Genomic DNA, 18,126 nt, shown 5'->3' with positions numbered 1-18,126 from the left:
ACCTAAATCATAAATGTACAGCTCAGTGAATAATCACAAAGTGAACACTCTCATGTAACCACCACCAAGATCAAGAATTATAACATTACCAGTACCCCAGAATACCCTCTCTCTGCCCCCACCCCCAAAAGACCACAATCCTATGTCCTAACACCATAGATTAGTTTTGCTTGTTTTTGAACTTTACATAAATGAAACTATTCAGTGTGTACTTTTTTGTGTCTGGCATGTCTCACTTGTGAGATTCATCCATGGGGTTGTACTTAGCAGCAGTCCATTCATTTATTCTCATTGCTATGCAACATCCCATGGTATGATTAGACTCTAATGTATCCATTCCACTGTTACTTTTTATTTATTTATTTTTTTTTTGAGACAAAGTCTTGTTCTGTTGCCCAGGCTGGAGTGCAGTGGCATGATCTTGGCTCACTGCAACCTCTGCCTCCCGGGGTCAAGCAATTCTCCTGCCTCAGCCTCCTCTGAGTAGCTGGGATTACAGGTGCCCACCACTATGCCCGGCTAATTTTTGTATTTTTAGTAGAGATGGGGTTTCATCATGTTGGCCAGGCTGGTCTCGAACTCCTGACCTCAGGTTATCTGCCCACCTCGGCCTCCCAAAGTGCTGGGATTACAGGCATGAGCCACTGTGCCCAGCTTATTCTGTTGATGGACATTTGGGTTGTTTTCCAGTTGCAACACATGCTTGTTTATGTTGCAGGCATTTCTGTTTGTTTGACATATACCTAAGAATGGAATTGCTGATTCCTAAGGTATATGTATGGTTCAGCTTTGATAGACACTGCCAGATAGGTTTGTAAAATGGGTGTATCAATTTACACCTCTAGGCAGCAGCACGCTTCTGTTACCTTCCCTCTTCCTCAACAGTTGATATTGGCAATTGATATTTTTGATTTTGCCATTCTGGTGAGGTATAGCGGTATCTCATTTTGTTTATTCATTTACCTTTCCCCAATAGCTACTGTAGTTAAGCATATTTTCATACACTTACAAGCCATTTAAATATATCTTTTTTCAAGCCCTCGTTCAAGTCTTTTGTCCACTTTTTATTACATTTATTTTCAGAAGTTCTTACTATATTTTAATTACAATATATTTGTCGCATATATATATATATATAGAGAGAGAGAGAGAGAGCACGTATCTTCTACTTTGGGGCTTGCCTTTTCACTCTCTTGATGGTATATTATTATGATAAGTTTCTAATTGTAGTGTTGTTTAATGTATCAACATTTTGCCTTATGACAAGTGTCTTATTGTGTTTTGCTTATGAAATCTTGGTTGGGGTGTGAGGTCCAGTGGCTTTCAGTTACCACCACTGCCTCCTGCAGACCAGAAGACTGCACTGTGACCTGGGGAAGCCTGGAGGCAGCAGTCATACCTGCCAGGACACCTTCACTCCAACCCCAAGATGCTCCTGGAGTTCCCCTGAGCTTGCAGGTAGATCAGGTACTGGCTGATTGGAAGAACCTGCTGGAGCCTCAAAGTTCCTGACCAGAATCAGCGGCTTGAGAAAGGGTACACAGAGCTTATGGTTTCCGTAAACCACGTTGTTTGTCCACCTGACTGTTGGGGAAGAGATAGCGTTTTTTTGGCACTTTCCTGAAGGCTGCATTTCTAGAACCTTTCTGGAAATACAATCACTGATTCAGTGACACTCTTAATAGCTCTTGGTGAAGGAATTAGTCACAGTGGCTCCCACTTGGCCCAAACTCCGTTTTCAGGGAATCTTCTGTCCTCCCATGTTTTGCTGAGTGAGCAGGACCCATGTGACACTGCCTTCGCTTGTCACAACTGATTGGACCCAGTGTTGGTGTGGGAGCCAGGAGTGGCCTGCCTGTGGGCTGGCCAGAGAACAAGAAAGCCTTATGTGGACTGGAACAAAACGTTCACCTAAGCCAATAAGAGCCTCTCTTTGGGAAATCTGAACCAGGGACCAGAAAGAAATTGTTGGCTGGTGTTGGGTGCCTGTGCTGAAAGGCCAGGTAAAGTTGGGGCAAGGAGTGCTATTTTGGGACTATGTGCTTGCTGAATATATTCGGAACTGAGATGCAGAGAAACCAGTCAGGAGAGAGAGAGAGGAGGGAGTGAGGACCCCAAGAAGAGCAGAGAAATCGTGCCTGAGTGAGGGAGTGAGTGAGCAAATCCCTGGTTTCTCCCTTCTCGAGGCCTGATTCAATGTTTCCTGGTTTCTCTGGAGACCTCTGTATACCCTGCAACCACCCTATCTTTTACAGAGCTTGTTCAAATAGGTTTCTGATCTTTACCATCAAAAAAGTTAGGACTAAGTCCAGACCAAAGGTAAGAAAAAAGAAAAGAAAATATTTATGAGTCATATTTCATTCAATAAATCTTACACAGTTCTAGTGAAAACGGATTCCCCTACAACTTAAATCACCTATCTTATTGACTAGAATAACGTCTGTGAGAATAACAGCACTGCTCTTTGGCCGTTAAAATGTAAATTCTGGATATATTAGCCATGAGGCAACATGGTGCAGCTCTGATTCTTCATCCTGTAATTATATCATGGCCCCATTGTGAAGCTGGGGCAGTGGGGAGGAGACACATGTGGGCGGTGGGCTGCAGACCAGTCATCTCAGGTCCAGATCAGCGATTTGCCAACGGAAACTCGTGGTGCTCCAAAGGTTTTTGGGGTTAAAAATTGGTTGCATGCTAAATGGCCAAGAGTGGGAGAACGGTTAAATAAATTAGTGGTCTCCAATGAAGGAGTATTTATGGAGTCATTAAAGATGATGTCATTAAAGAGATTTCTAATCAGATGGGAAATGAGTTGTATAATAATATGTAACACTAACTGGAAAACAGATGTGAAATTTCTAACACAGAGATCTCAATGTTAAAATATTCCTAGAAGAAAGCCCAGAAAGAAATATGCAAAAGTATTAACAGTCATGTTATACATATATATATATATATATGCCTAGTTGTTACAAATATATTTGCTTTTCTATATTTTCTATGATTACTTTTATAATCAGAAAAAAACTTTAAAATAAAAATACAAATGAATAAGCTGTTTATTCAGATTCTCAAGGTATTCCATGAGTGTGTTCTGAAGTTTCCCTCAATCATCCATCCCCGGGTTTTTTTTTTTTTTCCTGAGACAGAGTCTCCCTTTGTCGCCCAGGCTGGAGTGTAGTGGCGTGATCTCGGCTCACCACAACCTCCGCCTCTTGGGTTCAAGTGGTTCTCTTGCCTTGGCCTCCCGAGCAGCTGGGATTCAGGCACGTGCCACTGAGCCCAGCTAATTTTTGTATTTTTAGTAGAGATGGGGTTTCATCATGTTGCCCAGGCTGGTCTTGAATTCCTGACCTCAAGTGATCTGCCCGCCTCGGCCTCCCAAAGTGCTGGGATGACAGGCGTGAGCCACCGCACCTGGCCTACACCTCTGGTTCTTAATCCCTAAACGGAAATCCCATCCGTTTAGGATGAGGGCATTGGAACCCCCCTTCCCTGCTCAGCCCATGGCTGTGGCTGCCTGTGTGTCATCCTTGGCACAGCCCCTCCTATCTTTCTCAGGAGATGTGAGGACAATAATGGCTCAATTTTTCTGAGTTGTGAAATAGAATGAGAATCCAGCTCTGGAATTACGGAGCCAAGCTGGGATCTGGTTTATAAAAAAAAGTGGGAGAATCGCTTTGAGAATCACTTTGAGCAGCAACAAATGCTTTGAGATCTTAGAGAGGCAGCTCCTCTCTCCAGTTGCAGGTGCTAGCTAAAGGTAGGTGGGAGGTGCTGGGTGCTGCAGAGCTGAAATTTTATTTAACCTTCACAACAGTCCAGTGAAATAGGTTTTATGATCTTCATTTTGGCAATAAGAAAACAAACTAATCCTAAAACAAAACAAAACAAAACAAACAAAGGATCCAGCTTAGAGGTAAAGTAATATTCATAGGAAACTGATGGCAGGTCCAGAACTCAAAACCACCCCACCTTTTTATTTCTATTTATTTATTAGTTTTAATGTTTATTTTATTTTATTTTGAGACAGGGTATTGCTCTGCCACCCAGGCTGGAGTGCAGTGGCGTGATCTCAGCTCACTGCAGCCTTGACCTCCTGGGCTCAAGCAATCCTCCCACTTAAGCCTCCCGAGTGTGTGGACTACAGGCATGCAGCACCATGCCTGGTTGATTTTTAAATTTTTTTTGTACAGGCGGGTTCTGCCATGTTGCCAAGGCTGGTCTTGAACTCCTGGCCTCCAGTGATCCTCCCACCTCAGCCTCCCAGTGTTGGGATTACAGGCATGAGCCACTGTGCCTGGCTACCTCTTCTTTTTATTTGTAACTCTGAGGAGAATGATAATGTATGGGGTCTTTACTATGTGATGGGCACTGAGCTGAATGATCCGCCCGTATTACCTCCCTTAGCATACACAGCAGCTCAGTGAAACGGAGCCTATTAATATCTCCATCTTACAGAGCTGGGGTTGGAGAAACTTGCCGATGGTCACAGAGTGAGTCAGAGGCAGAGCCAGCCTGAGACCTAGGTTGGTCTCAGGCCAGGACACAGTTCTGGCCACTGCAATGCCTAGTGACCCTCCCAGTATGGGGTGTCCAGCGGCAGGGCCCCAGAAATGCCAAATTCAGAGCAGCAACCATGCCCATTCTCTGTAGTCCTACACTCTGGCCTTCAGATCCTGCCAATCCACCAGGCCACAATCAATGCACCAATTAATCAATCAGTGCATCTAGTTTGGAGTGAGGAAATTGGAGGCTTGATAGTCTTCAGGGTCTCTCTCAGCTCAGTGAACGCAAAATGTCAGTGAGCCCTGGCCTGAGGTCTAGTCCTTTGTTAAATGCCAGGGAGCCAGGGATGGAGGAAGCCTAGACTCCTCCTGGCTTGTCCTCGTGGAGTTTAGGGGAGAGCTTGGGGGAGACACAGGAAATTGACACGCATAAAACTATCAGGCAAAAATGATGAGGTGGTGGAGAGTGTGGTGTGGAGTTCAAATTCTGTGATCAGCATGGATGGAGGAGTTGAAACAGGATTCTCTATGTGGATGGGAGTGTGTGAGTGCATATGTGCATGTGTGTCTGTGTGTGTGAGTGTGGGTTGTATGAGTGTCTGAGCATCTGGAAGAGTGTGTTGTGTGTTCAGGGCACTGAAGGACTGGTGGTGTTTGCAGGGTATTGGGGGCCTGGGTTAGAGGAGACGAGCATGAGGACTTCCCTGGTCTTCTGAGAAATGGAAAGTAGAGCGACGAGGAATGGCTGGGGACAGAGAGTACGACAAGATAACTCAGGTGGCCAGGTGCAGTGGCTCACTCCTGTTTTCCAGCACTTTGGAAAGCCAAGGCAGGAGTATTGCATGAGACCAAGAGTTCGAGACCATCCTGGGCAACATAGCAAGACCCTGTCTCTACAAAAAAAAAAAAAAAAAATAGCTGGGCATAGTGGCACGTGGCTGTAGTCCTGGCTACTCAGGAGGCTGAGGCAAGAGGAATGCTTGAGCAAGAGAGTTTGAGGCTGCAGTGAGCCGTGATAGGGCCACTGCACTCCAGCCTGGGCAACAGAGTGAGACCCTGTTTCTAAAAAAAAAAAAAAAAAAAAAAAAAAAAAAAAAAAAAAAGAAAAAAAGAAAGAAAAAACAAAAAGAAGACTCGGGGTGCCCCACATCTTCTGGCAGCAGAAGGATTGGGAAACTGCCTTGACCTCTGTCTGGGATGAAGGTGAAGGAAGTTGCTCTGAGGACAACACAGAGGGGAAGGACAGGAGCACTGGTAACATTGCAGGGTTCTGTTCTCTCTGTGTTCTCCTCTCACCTGGTCTCCGGGAAAACTTGCACCCTGTTTACAGGCAGGGTCCTGGACTTTTGGGGTGAGAGCTAAATGCCTCAGCCAGATGAACCTGGGTCCAGAGGAAGATGAAATTCCACACCTTGCTGTGGAAGGCAGGCCTGAGACCACCTGAATGCAGGGAAGAGGCCCCTGGTGGAATTGTCAAGATGAGGAGGCCCTTTAGCCCTGGGTGGAGGGACTGCGTTGTCTGAGCCAAAGACAAAGTCCCCCTCCTTTTGACAAAAGACTTTTTCTGATTTACTGCAGGTGTACAAATAAGTTACATGGAGCTCTACATTTTATTAATTGCCTTTATTGAGAAACAGTAACATTAGAAGAAATTGATGTAATTTTGGTTCATATGCTCATGGAACCAAGGCAATATTTATTGGGGTCTTTGAGGTAGTTCTTTCCTGCAGTCTGGGGTCTCTGAGAAGGACAGAGTGGGGTCTCAGTAGGAAGTGGCCATCTGAAGGCTCTATGCAAGACCCTAGTCCCAGGGAACCTCTTGCAACCATTGGGTAGAACCCCACAGGCCTACAGAGGTGGCCTGACCTGTTAGATGAGGATTCTTCACCTTGCAAAGTTGGTCCGGAAAGTGTTTTTCACTGGGTTGGATGGACATAGGGTTTCTTGGAGGGCTAAGTGCAAAGATAGAATTGTCCTTCCCTGCAGTGCCCTGTGGCTGGAGGGCCGTAGTCGTTGGGTCAGGAAAGTGGATCTCCCACTTTTTCTGCCCTCTGTCCCACCCACCCACTGGAGCCACATCCAGAACATCCTGCAGTCATTTGCAAAATACAAGTTCCCAGGCCTTGCATTGGCACTATTTTCTTTCCTGCACACATGCAAAGACCTTTGAGTCGGCAGCTCTGGTTTATAAGGTTGCTATTTCCTGCCCTTGCTTTATTACATCTGTTCTTTGGGGCATGGTGTTATAAATTGGGCATGTGATGATGTGTAATCACTAACTGAAAAGCCAATACATTTTCACCATACCGGCCGCAAGACAAATAAACGGCAAAATGAAAGGTTTGTGCTCTTTTAACAAAGGGGAAAGCACATAACAGACATATTAAAGAAAAAAATCAAATTGCAAATTGAAAATGTTGTCATCTTAGGGGACTTGTTTTCTTGGGGCAGTCTGGCTGGTGCCTGCCTCCTGAGAGTGGGGTGCCCTGATGGCTGGGGGTGGGGAGGGTGAAGGGCAATGTTTTATTCCTCTTGGGAACCACATTATTGTTGGGCTTTGTAAACCCTCAGGCTATTGCCCCAGGAGCTTATGAGCTGGGATGCGGGTGGCCCTTGGTTGAGAACAACTGGTCTGTGGTCAGAGACATTTGGAGAGATAGATAAACAGAAAGATAAAGAGATGCCTACGTGTTTTTGTGTTCATAGAGTGTATGTCATAGAGTGATTGTCACTCAGTAGAAGTTCAGTAAAGCCTCCTGTTGATGGTGATGTGTGTGTAGGGCAGTGTTATCTGTAACAAGGGCTTCAGAAGGGATGATTCTCAGGGCGTTCTGATTCGGTGCCCTCCGTAGAGGTTGAGCACCTGCCTGCTGAATAGGATGAGTGCGTGTGTCTGTTTGGAGCATACTTCAAGAATTTTTAGGAGAGAAGTTCTCTCATCCATTCATATTCAACTTCATGACCTTTGGAAATATGGTCTGCAGGGCCATGGAGTTTTATTTTGTTTTCTCTTTCCCAAAGCCCCAAAGGAAATGCAATAAAAATGAGGATTGGGGAGTAGTTTCCTAAAACTGATTAAAGCAAAAGATAATCGGGGATAATATATATTATTATTCTAGAAAAGGTACATATTTTTGCCAGAAAAAATAAAAGAGAAACAAAATCTTTAGGCTTGGTAATTAATGATGTTCATGAAGTTAAGATGAATGTGAACAGAGATAAGGGGCTCTCTTTTGTAAAGAGGATTCAACTATGTGAGCATCTTAGAGATTTGGTCATCAGTAGTTTTTTCAACACATTGCAAAGGTAATGATAATATAGTAATAATTATAATAATATGGCCACATTACATTTACAGAGCTTTTGTACGGATACAAGGCTGATAAGAACTGGGAACCCAGTGCAAATTACTGGGGCCAGGTGGTCTGGAGGGGACCAAGGATATTAAATTTGTCAACACAAATCCCCTTGCTAGGGTCCCTAATTTTTTTAAGGGTGCCAAACCAGCTCTCAGCAGGCTAATTTTCAAGTGCTTTCACACTGTGCCTTATTTGGATCTCTTAGGAATTTTATGAGGAAGACAGGAAAGTCATTTATGTCATTCGAGATTTATATATGGGGAAACCAGGACTCTTAACAAGGTGGCTGACTTGTCCACAGTCACCATTGGCAGAGCCAGGACCTGACCAAGGCCTTCCAAGGCTGGCTTTGGTCTTCTCTGGCCATGCTATGAAGGGCTGTGACAAAGATGAGGCCATCTAATCAGCAATGGCAGCATATTCCAGGTCACGGGCGTGGACCAACTGTTGGCAGAGCCAGCACCTGACCAAGGCATTCCAAGGCTAGCTTTGGTCTTCTCTGGCCATGCTATGAAGGGCTGTGACAAAGATGAGGCCATCTAAGTAGCAATGGCAGCATATTCTAGGTCACAGGCATGGACGAACCAGTGTCGCCCAACTCCAGTCCTGGAGCATTTGTGCTTGGACCCCAGGGGCACCCAGTGATCCCCTCAAAGGACAGCAGGGAGTGTCTGCTGTGTTGGCGAGCAAGCCTGACCCCTGTTAGGTCAACCTGTCATAGTGGCCAAAGAAAATAAGCATTCCCTGTCTGCCATTGCTGAATTCTCGTCTAGGGTGAAAACCTAACACTTCTTTTTGGGATGATGTTTCATGAGTGGAGATAATTTTCTGAGATAAAGATGGTGGTTTCTGAGGTTCTTTAATAAAGACTTTAATCTGATCTCCTTAAAATAATATAATTTGTTCAGGTGTGGTGGCTCACACCTGTAATCCCAGCACTTTGGGAGGCCGAGGTAGGAGGATGGCTTGAGCCCAGGAGTTCAAGACCAGTCTGGGCAACACAGTGAGACCCTGTCTCAAAAAAATACAATGTATGTATTAATATGCTATTTCTATTTTTATTGTCTGGCTCCACCTCTCACCCTCCCTAACTGAGTATAAAACTTGTGACAGTGGGACTTTTTGTCTTTTTTCACTGAAGATCTCAAGTGCCCAGAACAGTGCCTGACATGTTGGAAGTACTGAATCATTATTGGTTTATTGGCTTGTCTGAATGAATAAATGGTAAAATAAAGAGAACATAGCAGAGGCTGACCATCTTCAATAATATGCTCATATCCAATGAGGGTAAAAGGGTGTCACCACCTGTTGTCCAACATGTAGTCCAAGTAGAGAAAGGAAGCAGGGGAACTGAGCCACCATGTGTTCCAGGGAGCTGTAGGTACCCAGAAGCCAAAGGCACCCCTCCCTCTCTGAGTGAGTGTATGGCTCAGATCCTGTCTTTTAAAAAACTATCCATTTGCACAAATTCCTTATTTTTTTCTAGAGACAGGGTCACCCAGAGGTGCCCATGCTGGAGTGCAGTGGCATGATCATGGTTCACTGCAGGTTCAAACTCCTGGGCCCAAGCCATCCTCCCACCTCAGCCTCCCTAGTAACTGGGACTACAAGGTGTGGCCTACCACGCCTGGCTAATTTTTAAAATTTTTTGCAGATATAGAGTCTCACTGTGTTGTCCAGGCTAGCCTTGAACTCCTGAGCTCAAGTGATCCTCCCGCCCGGGCCTCCCACAAAACTGGGATTACAAGCGTGAGCCACCGTGCCTGGCACAGCAATTTGCACAAATTCTGTTAAAAATTTTAAATTAATACGTAATAGTTGTGCATATTTTGGGGGGTACTGGTGATATTTTGATTCCTGTATAAATGTGTAATGATCAAATTGGGGTACCTGGGGTGCCTATGACTTCAAACATTTTTCTTTGTGTTGAGAACTTACCATTCTTCTCTTCTAGCTATTTTGAAATATACAACAAATTATCGTTAATTATAATTTCCCTACTGTAATACTGGACACTAGAACTTATTCCTTCTATCTAAGTGTATTTTGTGCCCCTGAACCAATTTCCCTTTGTCCTCCACCTCCCCACTTCTTTTCCAGCCTCTGGCAACCACCATTCTACTCTACCTCCCTGAGATCCACATTTTTTGAGCTCCCACATATGAGTGAGAACATGTGATATTTGTCTTTCTGTGCCTGGCTTCTTTCTTTCTTTTTCTTTTTTTTTTTTTTGAGACAGAATCTCATTCTGTCACTCAGGCTGGAGTGCACTGGCATGATCTTGGCTCACTGCAGCCTCTGCCTCCCGGGTTCAAGTGATTCTCCTGCCTCAGCCTCCCGAGTAGCAGGGATTACAGGCACATGCCACCATGCCTGGCTGATTTTGTATTCTTAGTAGAGATGGAGTTTCGCCACGTTGGCCATGATGGTCTCGAACTCCCGAGTACAAGTGATCTGCCTGCCTTGGCCTGTCAAAGTACTGGGATTACAGGCATGAGCCACCATGCCTGGCCGGCTTGTTTCACTTAACACAATGACCTCCAGTTCCATCCATGTTGCTGCAAATGAAAGGATTTCATTTTTTTTTTTTTTGTGGTTGAATAATACTTCATTGTGTATACATGCCACATTTTCTTTATCTCTTCATCCATTGATGGGCACTTGGGTTAATTCCGTATCTTGGCTGTTGCGAATAGCGCTACAATAAACATGGGAGTGCAAGTATCTCTTTGACACACACACAAGTTCTTTAGCAATTATTGAATAGGAAATAGGGAAGGAAAATTTTCTGCTAATTTATTTTTCAAGGTTGACTTTTGGAGTGAATGATCGAATTGACTGGTCCATAAAAATGATAAATCAGTGGTTAAAAGTGAATTTGTTGTTCAAAGGCAAAAGGCCCAATGATGACATAATAAAGATGATGGATTGAATCTAGAGTCAGCAAACTATGGCCCTCTGGTCAAATCTTGCCTGGCACCTGTTTTAGTAAATAAAGTTTTATTGGAATGCAGCCAGGCCCATCTGTTTATGTATTGTCTATAGCTGATTTCATCCTGGAACAGCAGAGTTGAGTAGTTACTGACAGAGACAGTATGGTCTACAAAGCCTAAAATATTTACAGTCTGGCTCTTACAGAAAATGTTTGCAGACCTCTGGATTAAATGATGGTCCATCATGTTAAAGTCAAAAGAATCAAGCTGACAATGAGGGAAAACCAGAACAATGATATCTTTCTGTTGGTGAGCTCAACGCCAGAGATCTAGCTTCTGTAAAGCTTCATGATGCATCATAGTAAACTAATACTGTTAATTTGAATTTTATAGATTTGGTAGTTTTAATTGCATTTATTCTGCAAGTTTGTTTTTGTTTTATATTTGCATAAGTGCTAGAAACATATGAATTTATACTTAGATAAGTATTTGGATGTATTAACTTTACTGTAAAATAATTTAAGTCAACCCCCTGGGGATTGGTGAGATGTTTTCTCCCCGTTAAATGTGTTCTCATCCTTTACTACTTAAATCTGGATATTACTGTTTTAAAGGCATCTGGTAGGAGATTGTATCTAGGTTTTGCTGAGTTATACCGTGATCACTGTTCCCCTTTAAATGTGTTTGGGGCAGGAGAACAACATTATGAAAAAATTCTCTCCTTTCTAGTTTGATTCATTGTTTACCTATAACTTAGAAAATTCAAGAGAGAAGAAACTTACTGGGAGGTGATTACCTAATTCCTGCTTTTTGTCCTTTTAAAATTTTACAATGGCTAGATTCTGATCACTGCCCCATTACTCCTCATCTTTGCAAACATGGGGTAAGTGGTTATGGCTGTTTGCTTAAAAAATATGTCTTCTCTAAGCCAGTGAGCTTCTGGAGCCCAGTGAGCTTGTGTTTGGGCAACTTGGGGGCTAGAAGGCCTATCCTGTTATTTGCTCTCTGAAGTCGGACTGACCATATACTCCCAGAGCTTGAATTTGACAAGCACTCACTGTCTGATATAAACGTGCACATCATTTATAGAATCTCTGTGTGTCAGAAGATCATGATATTTTAGAGTTGAAAGCAAGACTGAAGTTCTATGAAGTCAAGGCTTTTGCCTAAGCAGAACTGGGATGGGACTAGCCACTTTAGACCACTAAACAAAAAAATCTTCTGACAAAACAAAATAGTGAACACGGCAACATAGATCTAAAGACTTTGTTTACAATATAACTGGGAAATGTCAACTATTTTTATTTATTACTATTTTATTTATTATTAACTCTCTTTAATTTTGTCCTGAGTTGATTTTTATAGCTTCTTTTATAGAACATCTTCTATTTACTCCTTGTTCTGTGTCTTAGAGCAGCTTTCACGGTAAGCCATACTGTTCTGACCTACAGGTGGCAGAAGGCAAAGATTCCTGTAAGGACACAAGGCTTTCTGCACTCTCAGCCTCCGATCTGAAATGAACTCGGCCTCCCCACGACCTGATGAGGTTTGGCAGGGTCCCTGAGTCGACTGGAGTGAGCTATTGAAGCATAAATCTGCTCACGTCTCCCCAGCCTGATCCTGGTGATGGCTTTCCATAGCTTCACGATGAGAGAAGCCCCTTGTTACGCAGGCTCGGTAGCCCCCCACCCTTCCCCTCACCTCCTTGGCCTCCTCTGCCACCTGCCTTCTTTACCTCCTCTTTCTGCTCCTGGCCAGCCGCCTCCAGGCCTGGTGCCCACTGTGTCCTTGTCCTTTCACCTGGCTGGCACCATGTTATCCATGAGATCTCAGTCCAGTCAGTTCCTCGGGGAAGGCTCCCCTGCCTTTCCTGAACCAGCAGCTCCCTGTTATGATGCTCTCACAGCCCATGCATGTCTCCCAGAAGAATGAACCAGGATTGTGATTTTCATTCATTTATGTGATGGTCTGCCCCTCACTTCCGTACTTGTGGGGAGCTCTATCAAGCAGAAATAGTGTCTTATTCTCTGTTGTATCCATGACCCAGTGTCTGACATCTAATGATGGACCACGATTGATTGAATAAATGAATGAATGAATGAATTCCAGCCCAGAGTCGGGGGAAGGATCTTAGCAGCAGAACGTGGTGGGAAGAGAACCCATCTGGAATCAAGAAGAATTTTATTCAAATCTCTGACTAATATTTGGCCTCTCTGAGCCTCAATGAATCCATCTGAAAACAAGCAGTAAGTAATGATGCCCAGCAAGCATATACACCATGGAATACTATGCAGCCATAAAAAAGAACTAGATCATGTCCTTTGCAGCAACATGGATGGAGCTGAAGGCCATTATCGTAAGTGAACTAATGCAGGAACAGAAAACCAATACCACATGTTCTCACTCATTAGTGGGAGCTAAACACTGAGGACACATAGATACAAAGAAGGGAACAATAGACACCAGGGCCCACTTGAGGGTGGAGGGTGGGAGGAGGGTGAGGATTGAAAAACTTATCTATTGCATACTATGCTTATCAACTGGGTGACAAAATAATCTCTACACCAAACCCTTATGACATGCAATTTACCTATATAACAAACCTGGACATGTGCCCCTGAACGTAAAATAAAAGTTAAAAGAAAAAGATTAAGTAAGCAATTAATGGAAAACATCAGGTCTTTCCTCCCTTCACTCAGATGCAGCTGGCCAGCAAGGCCCCTTTCTGTTTTCTAAAATTTATTTTACTTTATTTTTATTTTTTGAGATGGAGTCTTGCTCTGTCACCCAGGCTGGAGTGCACTGGCGTGATCTCGGCTCACTGCAGCCTCCACCTCTCAGGTTCAAATGATTCTCCTGCCTCAGCCCCCGAGAAGCTGGGATTACAGGCGCACGCCACTGTGCCTGGCTAATTTTATATTCTTAGTAGAGACAGGGTTTCGCCATGTTGGCCAGGATGGTCTTGAACTCCTGAGCTCAAGTGATCTGCCTGCCTTGGCCTCCCAAAGTGCTGCGATTACGGGCTTGAGCCACCATGCCCGGCCCCCTTTCTGTCTTAGGTGGGAGCTTGGTCTGGACTCACCCAGTGCTTTGGAAGCTGCTGGTGTGCAGCACCTATGTGGGCCCCATGGCACAGGGCCAGGGCTTAGCCTGGCAATCAGGCTTTGTGTGCTGGGGCCACAAGAACAGCTGGGGGACTCTGCAGGGAAGGGACCAGACCTGGGAAGACAGGGGTTAAGCAGCCGCCACTTAAGATGGCCCCTCCTAGGGTGCACCCGTTCATCATGATAAGTGTCATAGTAAAATCAATTCTCTGTGTACTTTTGGGGATTACAACTATCATTTTGGTGTGATTTATTTGGTGTATAACACAAAGATGGCCATTTGTTTCATCATTCTGAAAGTTCATCTCAAATTGCTTTGAGTTTCTGGTTTTCGGGAGTGACATGTCCAATTGTTGTCATCTCGCCTATGAAATATGAGTGGAGGGTTGCACAGCTGCTGGCCTCGTTGCCTTCCTGGTTACCTGCATTTGTGCAGGGGAAGGTTTACTGCTTTGATTTCCCTTCTTTTCTCATGGCCCTCCCCACTCTGAAATCCAGCTTTAGACTGACTGATACAGGGTTGAACCCTGGGGCTTTCTTCCCTGACTGTCTTTGAGAACTTCTCTCTCCTGCAAAGATGGGAGGTGATCTCTGAAGTATGTTGGACTCCCCACACACTCCTGCAGCCTTCGCTGATCGGGGGGCACTGTCCCTCTCATGCAGCCGCAGTCCAGATCCTGGCCTTTGAGCCCATTTGCACTTGGGTATAGCAGATAAAAACTGCCCTTGGTATCCTGGGTCAAAAAAAGCTGGTTTGAGAGTTGCTCCACCAATTAACTGGCTGTATTGGCTTGGACAATTCCCTCAACCTCTCTGAGTTTTCTCATTTACAAAGCAGACGATAATAAGGAGAGGATGACATGAACTAATACCCTTGGCACATATCTAGTGCTAAGCTAGGGTGCAATAAGTATCAACATGACCTGTTATCACGATCACTGCTGCTGGTTTCTGCACTGAGCTAAGCTGTGTGACTGTAGCTCAGTTTTCCCCATCTTGAAAATGGTCTCATGAGGTGTGTTAAAGGCCTGTGAGAAGAGGAGAAATATACTATGTGGGATGGGTAATAAAACTACAGGTGGGAGACAAAGGGTGCAATTTAAACTTTGAAAGTTGCTGAGTCATTGTTTTTCCCTCCCCTGTTTTGCTGACAGAAGTGCTTGGTGCCTGGGCCCTTTGAGGCAGGCTTTGGGAGAATCCTGGGACACTGGGGCCAACTGATGTTCAGACACTGTCAGTCTTCCCATCTGGCCATGGCATCTGCAGGGAGGTCTCTGGTTTATTCCTGACATCTTCTTACCATCATAACACCACCCGGCATTTATCACATGCAGAGACCCCTAAGCAATCAGCATAAGGAATTTTACTGCCCCCCTAACTCCTGAAACACCTGCTCTATTTTCTTGAAATGGAGCAGCTATCCTTGTGTAAATTCCCCTTACGATTAGGTCATTGCCTGGGCCGTCCGGGCATGCTGTCATCAGGAACACCCTGTCGTGGCTTCTTTCATCTGCGGAGTCCTTGATTTCTCTGTTCCTTCCATGGGAATGTGTTATCCTCATTGCCTCGTATCCAAATCTTCTCAACCTCCAGGACGCCTTCCTCCTTCTCCCCATGGGCCATGGTCTTGCCCTCCTTTTTGCTTCCAGAACTCCTTGTCTGCACCTGTTTTGGGGTCTTTCAACGTTTCCTTTGCCTCAGGAAACTATGCACCAAGGCTATTAGCTCATGTAATCCTCGCTTTATTATCACCTTGGTTTTATAAAAGAGAAAGCTCAGAGAGGTTGAGGGAATTGTCCAAAGCCACAGAGCAGGGATGCTTAAATATTCACATTACCCACCCAACTCTATCTTAGTTCCCTTTGCGAGGCACTGTGTTTTTTTTTCCTCCCAGTACTTACTTCAGTTTCTGGCACAAAATAGACCCTTCATATATTTTTCTTGACTGTTAAATGACTAGGAGGAAAATGATGAGGGCTTACTTCTCCTAAAGAACCTCTGTGGCATGTGGCATTTATAAACATGCCCAGTGCTTCCTCCTGTTTAGTCTCAGACCTGCATTTTGGTGATTATTTCTGCTTTGGGCAAGCCTTTTGTTTAAATCTCTCCTGTTGTCCCAAAGTGATAAGCTATGTTAAAGTCCCAAAACAGAGACAGGTGGGCTCTCTGAGGGTGGCAACAGCAGGATGCGGCAGTGAGGATGAGAAGGCCTGGAAGCTGAGCTGGGAGCACCCCAGGGGAGAAGGTTTGCTTGAGTGAACAGGCAAGAGCAGCCCAGGCCTGGGAGCTGAGCAGAGGATGAGAGATTTGACCTCATACTGTGACTCAGGGCTTAGGGCACAGTTAATGGCAGAAGAACATTTCCAGGAGCCATGGTGTCAGCCTCAACAAGCCCCCTACTCCCCTAAGTGCAGGGAGAGCCCACCTGCCCAGCGGCAAGTCAGCAGGGCCACTTAAGGCAAATGCATCCTCCCTGTCCCCCTCTTCCTGCTCTGCTCCAGGGTGAAGGAGAGAAAATCCACTGAGTTACTTCAATTACATGGATGACTGGGGAGAGCTTTAGCACAAGTAATAGAGCCACCTGCTTAGATTGGATGGTGGCTAGTCCCTACCTCCGTCCTCCCCCTAGGCTGCTTAGATAGGCACCACTGACCTTCGAAGGGCACGTCACTAATGCAGGTGTTAACCTTAATGCCACTCACTCAGGCCTGTCATTAGCACTCAGGCTGGTGACAGGTGTTTGTTGTGGCCCTGGCAGGAAGGTCAGAACCTTCAAGCTGCTGAGTTCCCCAAACTCAAGGCGACACTTGAGGGCTGGCGCGGAGTCAGGCTTGAGTCGGCTTCAGCTGTGGCGTGGCCTCAGGGGAGGGAGGGGTCAGGGCAGGCTTTGGAAGTGCTCAGAGCTGGGAAAAGGGTTTCTTTCACGCCTGGCTCCTCTTCTGGTGCCTGAGAGATTCTTTTAACCCTCTCCTCCATTTAGATCCTCCTACTGAGGGTCACAGAGGTGTCGTGGGCCTCCCGGTTGGGGGACAGCTCTCAGACAAGCTTGGGCCGTTCCTGTTCAGCCCAGCAACTCCAGAAGGCCGCAGTGACAGGCAGTTACACTCTTAGGGGATGAGCCTCAGGCAGGCGGACAGGTCCCCAGGGGCACGGGGGTTTTGATTTTAGCCCCGACAGGTGCCGTGCTTCATAGGGACCTCTCGGGGTCTGTGCCTCACCTGGCCGGGGCCTCTACTGGTGAAGCTGGAGCTAAAACCCAGACAGCACTGTGGATCTTCCCGTCGACAAACAGAGGATGACAAGCTGCTTAGCTTCCTTCTGCTCACTGGGGGAGTGGGGAGGGCGTGGGGCTGGCAAGGGCGTGGGGCTCAGGCCACTGACACTGAGTAACTCTGGGGTTTGCCTAATGACACTTTCTCACATTTTTACTCTCCATGTCTTCTGCTAAGTCATTGCTGTCATAGCAGTTGTGGCTTGAATTCTCGGTACCTTCTCCCTCCTTCACTCTTGGGCATAATAATAAAGATAATAACCTCCAGCACCAAGGCCATTTATTGTGCGTCCATCACGTACCAGGAATTTTACAGGCATTATGCCATTTAATTATTATAACAGTACTGTGAAGTAGCCATCACCATCCTCCCTTTATTGATGAGAAAGTGAATGCTTGGAGAAGATGCATGACTTGTTCAAGGTGGAGCCAGGATCCAACCCCAGGTCTGAGTCATGCCCTGTGGTGCAATTAACCCTCCCTTTTGCAGCTGCAGCTGAGAGTGTAGTTCACCCGTCCACTCAGTATTCTGGGTTAGGAGTGAGTTTGACGCAGCTCCACCAACTCAGAGAACTGAGGCACAGAGAGGTGAAATGCGTCACCTCAAGTCCCACAGCTAGCCTGTGACTGAGTTGGAACTCATCTTGACATAGCTGATGAATAACTTGGTTGTGCCCAGCACTGTGCCAGGGCCTTTAGGGGGTACCAAAAAGAATATGTCCAATTCCCAGCGATTTGCCATTTGCTGGAAAAAGAGAACTATATTCATTGTTCATATTTATTGAGCTTCTGCTTTGTGTCAGATGCTGTTTTTTTTACATAGAGTTCTCATAACTACGGGGTATGTACTATCAATACCCTCCTTTTATAGGCAAAGAGAGTTGGCTCAGAGAGGTTAAGCAACATATCCAGGGACACAGCTAGGAAGAGTGGGAGATAGGACTTCGATCT

This window comes from Nomascus leucogenys, chromosome 8 (genome assembly GCF_006542625.1).
Source record: "Nomascus leucogenys isolate Asia chromosome 8, Asia_NLE_v1, whole genome shotgun sequence".
NCBI lineage: Eukaryota > Metazoa > Chordata > Mammalia > Primates > Hylobatidae > Nomascus > Nomascus leucogenys.
This window is presented reverse-complemented; position numbering follows the sequence as displayed.